The sequence below is a fragment of the Pristiophorus japonicus genome, unplaced genomic scaffold, assembly GCF_044704955.1.
Source record: "Pristiophorus japonicus isolate sPriJap1 unplaced genomic scaffold, sPriJap1.hap1 HAP1_SCAFFOLD_170, whole genome shotgun sequence".
Lineage (NCBI taxonomy): Eukaryota > Metazoa > Chordata > Chondrichthyes > Pristiophoridae > Pristiophorus > Pristiophorus japonicus.
In genome coordinates, this window is record NW_027251383.1 from 961,598 (window position 1) to 968,689 (window position 7,092).

Below are 7,092 nucleotides of genomic sequence, written 5' to 3' on the forward strand. Positions count from 1 at the left end.
GCGGAGCCTACACTCGCGCCGATTTTGTAAGTGGGAGGGGGCGAATACTATTTAAATTAGTTTTTTTCCTGCCGGCAACGCTGCGCGTGCACTTTGCAGCGTTCGCGCATGCTCAGTGTGAAAAAAACATTGGCACTCGGCCATTTTTGTAGTTCTTTGTAGCTGTTTAATTTTTGAACATTTTTTTAATAAAAGCACATTGCCATTAGCACATCAGCCTTCTCACTGTCTCCTTCCCCCCCACCGCGGGAAGAACGGGCGCCTCTTACCCACTCCTGCAGGAAAAACGGGCGCCTCCTCTCCCCTCCCCCACCCCCCGCGGGAAGAACGGGCGCCTCTTACCCACCCCGCGGGAAGAACGGGCGCCTCCTCTTCCCTCCCCCCACCCCCGCGGGAAGAACGGGTGCCTCCTACCCCCGCGGCGGGAAAGAACGGGCACCTCCCCCCTCCACCGCGGGAAGAACGGGCGCCTCCTACCCCCCCGCGGGAAGAACGGGCGCCTCATACCCCGCCCCCTGCGGGAAAGAACGGGCGCCTCCATCCCCACCGCGGAAAGAACGGGCGCCTCAGGCTGACTGCAGCATTCTCCGTGCCTGAAGCACTTTCACACAGGTAGGAAGATGGTTTATTTAATCTTATCTTTGCTTATAAATGTTTATTCAGGTTGGATTTATTTGTATAATATTTGTAGAAGTATAAATAAGGATTTATTGTACAATTTAATGACTTCCCTTCCCACCCCACCTCGTTCTGGGCGCCTAATTTGTAACCTACGTCTGATTTTTTAATGTGTAGAACAGGTTTTTTCAGTTCTACAAAAATCTTCACTTGCTACATTCTAACATAGTTTGGAGTACGTTTTCACTGTGGAAACTTTCAAATCAGGCGTCAGTGGCCGGACACGCACCCTTTTGAAGAAAAAATTCTGTTCCAAAGTAGAACTGTTCTACCTGACTGGAACAGCAGAAAAAAAAATGTGGAGAATTGCGATTTCTCAGATAGTCCGTTCTCCACCAGTTGCTCCCAAAAATCAGGCGCAAATCATGTGGAAACTTGGGCCCCAGAAATGTATCAATAGAATCAATTTCCACCAGTTTCTTTAAACCCAATCACATAATTTATTTCTAGTGGGCTGAATGGAGGAATATGATCCATGTAAAACATTGTTATCGTTTTACTTGAACTGAATGCTCATAAAATATTGGAGTGGGAACTAACTGGATAATAGCACTGCTGGCAACATTTGTGGAAAATATTCATGCAGCCAAAACGCACAATGACAACCTGGGACTGTGCGGCACCGAATACTCGGGAAAAAACAGTTAAAGGCTTCGTCTCTGGGTGGGCTCGAACCATCAACCTTTCGGTTAACAGCCGAACGCGCTAACCCATTGCGCCACAGAGACTGATGGAAGTATAATGTGCACGACATCACAAACCAGGGTGTCAGTCAGTGAAAGCTTCAGATTGCTCCGACCGGGATGGAACTTGTCCACTCTCAGTTGTACTTTTCCCAAATAAATGGAGAGACATTCATTGTGGATGCGTGGAAGCAGTCTGGTTCCGCACACTGCAGACACTTCCATGTCACCACCAACCAGCTCTCCCACAACCGGTGTGATCTACCTTCCAGCCTTCCGGTGCCTTGTCTGTGACAAAGTATTCTGATTGTCCCGAAGCCGGTATTAGGTTTGAATTCCTTTTCAGCTCCTGACTGCAGATATTCCTGTGATTAAACGGGAACTAAATGTTTACAGGGACAGTTGGATTCACCGTTTCTTTGCTTGGTGAAATTTCAAAGATTGAAAGCGACGCACATCAACCCCAAACGTCCCGTGAGATGGAAGCCCAGTTGCTGTTTCAAGCTTGAATGCAGGTACAAGCAGAACTTATTCAAAGAAATTCCAAGTCCCTGAGACGCCTGATTATTTGCATCAAACTCTTTGCAAAGAGTTGAGGTTCATGTTTGGTGATCTGGGCACATCTTTCCCCAAACTACAACACTTCAAACATAACTCAATGGCTGTAAAGCGCTTTGGGGCATCATGAGTTCCTGAAAGGCGCTGCAGATATGCAAGTCCTTCCTTGCAAAAGTTCGATGCAATTTAAAAATTTGCGAGCAATATCAGGGCTCCTCTGGGACCCCTCGTAAATTTCAATTAACAATTCCGAAGGGAGAATCACAGCCCGAGACCAACGAGCCAACTGTTTGACAAACGTGAAGATAAGGTGTAACCATTTCAAAGCATTTTTTTGTTTGTCACTATTCAGAACATAAGAACTTAAGAACTAGGAGCAGGAGTAGGCCATATGGCCCCTCGAGCCTGTTCCGCCATTTAATATGATCATGGCTGATCCGATCATGGACTCAAGTCCACATCCCTGCCCGTTCCCCATAAGCCTTATTCCCTTATCAGTTAAGAAGCTATCTCTGTCTTAAATTTATTTAATGTCGTGGCTTTCTCAGCTCTCTGAGGCAGTGAGTTCGACAGATTTACAACCCTCTGAGAGAAGAAATTCCTCCTCATCACAGATTTAAATGGGTGGCCCCTTATTCTGAGATTATGCCCCCTAGTTTTAGTCTCCCCTATCAGTGGAACCATCCTCTCTGCATCCACCTTATCAAGCTCCCTCATTACCTCATACGTTTCGATAAGATCACCTCTCATTCTTCTGAATTCCAATGAGTAGAGGCCCAACCGACTCAACATTTTCTCATAAGTCAACCACTCATCTCCGGAGTCAACCCAGTGAACCTTCTCTGAACTGCCTCCAAAGCAAGTATATCCTTTCGTAAATATTGTAAGTGTTTGTGATCCTCGCCCAATTGCCAGACGGACGGTTTGAATCGTCCCCACCTTACGAAAGTTCTAGATCTGGGAATTATTATTCAGAGTGTAAATTAAATGAGTCACGGAAAGGGATGCTTCGGTAATACATCGTAGGATATTTATTTGGTCTAACATACACTGTCTAAAACATGCACTGCTAAATGAAATCACTGTCTCTGTGGAGAATAAAATCCCGGTTCCAAACAACATACATACAGTACAGAAATGAATCTAGTAACACGCAGTAATTCCCTGGTGGATTCTAACCCCACCCCTACCAATGAATTACCCTCCCCAGAATAGCCCTGAAAAGCTTCACTTCTGAGAAAACCCTGAGCCCTTACCCAGCTGGCCTGGGATATCTGGTTACTGGCTTGGGACACTCGCGACCATGTTCACCAACACACGCAGCCGGTTTCCTTGCTCAGCTCAGCTGTGGGAAGTCACTGCCTGGTCTTCAGTCTCGGTGGCTTCTTCTGCAGTACTGCGGCCCCTTCCTCTGGTACATCGATCGGTGGAGTGAGAGCAAGAGCGAGAGGGGGCTCTCTCTAGACACAAGCTGCAAGCTGCAAGCTTCAAGCTTCACACCAAGCTCCAAGCTAAAAATAAAGTGGAAAGCACCCTGTCTTACTGGGAGTCTTGCTACCCCTATCTTTCCCGCCAATCTTTAAAACCCCTTTGTTTCTAAGCACGGGTACTTCGTCAGTGATGGGCCATCCCACCCATGCATTGGGCTGATGGCCCTTAGTCTGGGCATCTCTCTGAGCCTTTGTGTTGGGAAAGACCCAGCTCCTCCTTGGCTGGCCAGGCTGGTGGGTTCATTGTTCTCTGTCTCCTTCTGAGATGGAGGTGAGAAGTGCTTTTACAAATTAGAGTGGCTTTGTCAATGGCCCCCCTTCCTGGCCGACAGCTCTTTTGTCAATGGATGACTGACAGGTCTTTTGTCCCAGCTAACTTTCATGCGGTCTCTGGAGTTTTAACAAAACCAGCTTTTTCACATATATGCGCAGGGTGTCCCCAGCACAGGGAAAATAGCCTCAGAAAAATAAAATCCACAAAATATTCTCAACTGAGTCCATTCTTTAAACAGAAACATTGCGATCTCTTCATTCTGCTCTGCTAATTATCGACCTTGCCACGTAAAAAGTGCGTTGGCATTGCAATGCATTAATGTAAAATGAATGCAAAGAAAATGCAACGTTTTGTCGAGTGCAAAACATGCAGTGTCTGCATTTCAAAAAGCATTGCTTTTATTCATCCTGCGGAATGCATATTGCACAGATAATCTCAGCACACATTGTGCAGGCAAAGGCAGCATAAGACAACAAAGTGATTTGTCCTCCGCTGATTTGGAGCAGATAACTGACGGTTGAGCACACAATTTGATAACTCGACTTGTAGATCAAGCATCAATGAAAAAGGCAACAAAACTGCCCACCAGCAGCAGGTGTCTTTCACTTGTTTGTCCCAAATTTGCAGCAGCTGGGACAACAAGTCTTTAGGTTTCACCAAGATTTGAACTCAGATCACTGGATTTAAAGTCAAGAGAGCTCACCATTACACCATGGAACCAACTACGCCAAAACTTTTGAAACATACTTCGTCACAGACAAGGCACTGGAAGGCTGGAAAGTAGATCACACCGGTTGTGGGAGAGCTGGTTGGTGACATGGAAGTGTCTGCAGTGTGCGGGACCAGACTGCTTCCACACATCCACAATGAATGTCCCACCCTTTACTTGGGAAAAGTACAACTGAGAGTGGATAAGTTCCATCCCGGTCAGAGCAATCTGAAGCTTTAACTGACTGACACCCTGGTTTTGCATGTCTTGCAGTGTGTATCTGTGGCGCAATGGTTTAGTGCATTCGGCTGGTAACTGAAAGGTGGGTAATCCAAACCCATCTCCGGGCGAAGCCTTTTAATGTTTTTCCCCGAGGATTCGGTGCCGCACAGTTCCGGGTTGTCATTGTGCATTTTGGCTGCACGAATATATTCCGCAAACATTGCCAGCTGTGCTGTTATGCAGTGAGTTCCCACTCCAATACTTTTATGAGCATTCAGCACAAGTAAAATGAAAACAATTGTTTACATGGATCATGTTCCTCCATCTAGTCCAATCAAAATAAATTATTTTATTGGGTTTAAAGGAACTGGTGAAAATTGATTCTATTGATAAATATATCGAACTGGAACTTTGGTCTCAAGTGCTCCTCCTATCAAGAATAGACACACACACAATCAATGGTTTTACAACTGAGTCATGAACACTTACAATTTCTCATACAGCATGTCAATGAGATAGGGATAAAAGTTCATCACATGTAAAGAGAAAATGAATGATTAAAGATACTACTGTCCCTCAGTAACAATATTATTATTTATTTCATCCTGAAAAAGTTTATCGGTTATTTAACTGTGATTAAATGAATTCTTATGTTTTCATATTAGCTGCATGTCGTCAATTTTATAAGGTTTTGAATTGAAAAAAGCTGATACAGAAGTTACCGCCCTGACCTGGAATCGAAGCTGTTTTTCGGTGGTATAAGGGGTGGTTTTACCCAATCATTTAAAGGTGATTTCAAAGAATCACGTGACGTTAAATTCAGATCAAGATTACGATGTGTTTCGGTGTGAAACAAGTGGATTGAAAAGAATATTAATGACACCAAGCATTACGATGCAGCGATGCAGCAATGCAGCGTTCCCTGGTGGTCCAGTGATTAGGATTCGGCGCTCTCACCACCGCGGCCCTGGGTCGATTTCCGGCCAGGGAAATTGCACTTCCATCAAAATTAAAACCTTAGAAGAAAGAGTTACATGCATCTCATGTGAAAAAAAGATTCATTGATTTAAACATCATTAATTAATCCATTGTAGAACTTCAATCATTTATTTTGCCCTGTGTACGTGAGGAACGTTTATCCCGACCTCATTGTATTTTAGGAGCATGGTCGAGCCCCGGTATCTCCACCTGTGAAGGTAGGAAACTGCTGGAAATACACAACAGGACGGGTAGCCTTTGACAAACAATTAAACCAAGGTTACAGACTCTCTTCCTTCCCGTACCCTTTGCGGAACACTTGTTCCCCTTTAATTTTACAGACTGACTGAGTTCACTAACCGCGGGGAGAGAGTAGGTGCCTCCCCGGCCCCACTGTGCTAACATGGAAGATAACACGATGGGGATGTGGGATGTGGGGCGGTGGGTGGGGATCAGTGACATGTTTGTGTAAAGGGCAGCGGAGGAGAAGGATTGACAGCTGTCAGTGAGGGACAGAAGTTGTTTAAGGTGAGCCAACACATTCCCGATCAGCACAGAAGGCATTCACTGGTCAGCTGCCCTCTGCTGTACTTCTGGTCAGAGTGGTTTCCGCAGTGGAGCCGTTATCACGTTTGCTTTCCACGTGAAAGGATCCCGCACAGAAATATTATGTTAAAACTTGCTGTGGATGAACAACCATGGGCGAGTTTATTCTGCTGTCAAAAGGGCGACAGTGCGCTTCTCCCTTATTCTTTAATTGCTCTTTATTTCACGTCACTAAATAGATATATTTGAGTGAGAGAAATTGTTCCAGAGTGTCGCCCACTTCATCTTTTGTTCCCTTTTAAACACATAAAATGAGGCCGGTGGAATAAATACAGAAAACAAAGCCGAGGGATACAGACAAGAGGAAGAGAGAAGGGGAAATACTGTCCCCACCCAGAACTAATGCAGAAACCCCTCTGCTGCGCTCGGGGTGGCCACCCACAGCCTGGATACACTAACGTCCCAACAGCTCATTGACTGTCGGAGTGGGACCGTGCGGCGCTTCAGAAGACAGGACGAAAACGCAAAGTCACTGATTCAGTCCCATGTGCTTCTCTGACCGACACCGGGGAAACGGTGAGACAGATTTTGAAGCATAGGTCTGGTTATTGTGAAACAGCAAAGAAAATATGAAGTCTGGAATGAAATTATTTAATGTGTATCCTGCTCGTTTAGTGGTTAGGCATTCACAGATGGAGCCCGAGTTCGGAAAGTAACTTTTTAATTCAAACTTTTTTCAAATAATTACATGCAATTAATTAAACTCTGTGGGAGGTGGGGTGATTAAAACATCACCGATCGAAAAGGAATTGCCCGCGGGAAGCCTCCAACCGGAATTTTTGGGCCAATATTCCCACCCGGATTGTTTTGCAGACTTACAGTCAATACTTAAATAACTGAACTGTAATAATTTCAGGAGCTTTCATCATAGATGATATTTTACTCCCTATCTGA

The 7,092-nt window shown here is 45.2% G+C and overlaps 1 non-coding gene across 1 annotated transcript; it reads right to left on the bottom strand.

Annotated features, from left to right (window-relative positions):
- Nucleotides 1–1,332: 1,332 nt before the first annotated feature.
- On the bottom strand, nucleotides 1,333–1,406 carry trnan-guu (transfer RNA asparagine (anticodon GUU)). Its single transcript has one exon. It is a non-coding gene; the product is annotated as a tRNA-Asn (tRNA).
- Nucleotides 1,407–7,092: the final 5,686 nt, after the last annotated feature.